The sequence below is a fragment of the Crocuta crocuta genome, unplaced genomic scaffold (genome assembly GCF_008692635.1).
Source record: "Crocuta crocuta isolate KB4526 unplaced genomic scaffold, BGI_CrCroc_1.0 scaffold216, whole genome shotgun sequence".
In the NCBI taxonomy this organism is placed as follows: Eukaryota; Metazoa; Chordata; class Mammalia; order Carnivora; family Hyaenidae; genus Crocuta; species Crocuta crocuta.
In genome coordinates, this window is record NW_027531504.1 from 7,640,125 (window position 1) to 7,640,882 (window position 758).

General features: G+C 69.7%; 1 protein-coding gene across 1 annotated transcript in view; it reads right to left on the reverse strand.

The window, feature by feature from the left end:
• Nucleotides 1-601, reverse strand: part of SOCS2 (suppressor of cytokine signaling 2) — a 3,925-nt gene extending 3,324 nt beyond the window's left edge. The window contains exon 1 of the mRNA XM_077772198.1: nucleotides 468-601. The gene's annotated coding sequence lies outside the window, so the exon portion shown is untranslated. The remainder of the gene's footprint in view (nucleotides 1-467) is intronic.
• Between the last annotated feature and the right edge of the window lie 157 nt (nucleotides 602-758).

The following is a 758-nucleotide window of genomic DNA, read 5'->3' on the forward strand; positions in this document are numbered from 1 at the left end:
TTGGGAACGAGATGCGCTCCGCGGCAGCCAGAGTTCTCTGCGCAGGGAGCCAACAGAAGCCCCGGGGATCTTCGCCTAGAACCCCCGGCTCTGAAATCCCCCACCCCGGGCAGCTGCTGGCTTTCCCTCCAGCTGCGACCAAGGAGGTGGGAAGAAGAGAGGGAGGAGGAAGGAGCTAGGGCGGGAGGCAGGCGGGTGGGGAGGAGCGGCAGATCAGGTTATTAGGCGGATTATTAATTTGGATGGCTGTTCGGGACGAGGGAGGAAACTCCGGAGACTTCCCGACGCCTAGGAGCCGAAGAAAGCAGGCAGCAGCGCCCAGCCGCGGGGCAGAGCCGCAGCTCGGACACTCTCCCCGGCAGCTCTGAACTACGGAAGCCAAGGCCGCCCGGCGCTCCCGGCCGCGCCCTGTGCCCTCCCCGGCGACCCTCCATGGGGAGGAGCCTTCGGGCTCCCGGGACCAGTACCTGCCGCCAGCCCCCGGCCGAGCTCCTCCGGCGCCCGGGCTGCAGGCGCAGGGGATCCTGAGGCTGTGCGCACGGGGCCTGGGGCGCACTGTCCGCGGCCCGCGCAGCGCCGGTTGCGGCGGGCGAGGAGGCTGAGGCTTNCTCGCTCCCCGCCTCCCTCCCTTGTCCGCGCACCCCGCGCGCCCCGCCCGGCTGCTGCGGAGGCCGCTTTCCAGGAACTTTCCAGGAATCCGTCTCACGTGACCGCGGCCCCCGCTTTTGCTTTAAAGAGGCTCCGGCGCTAATGCGCAG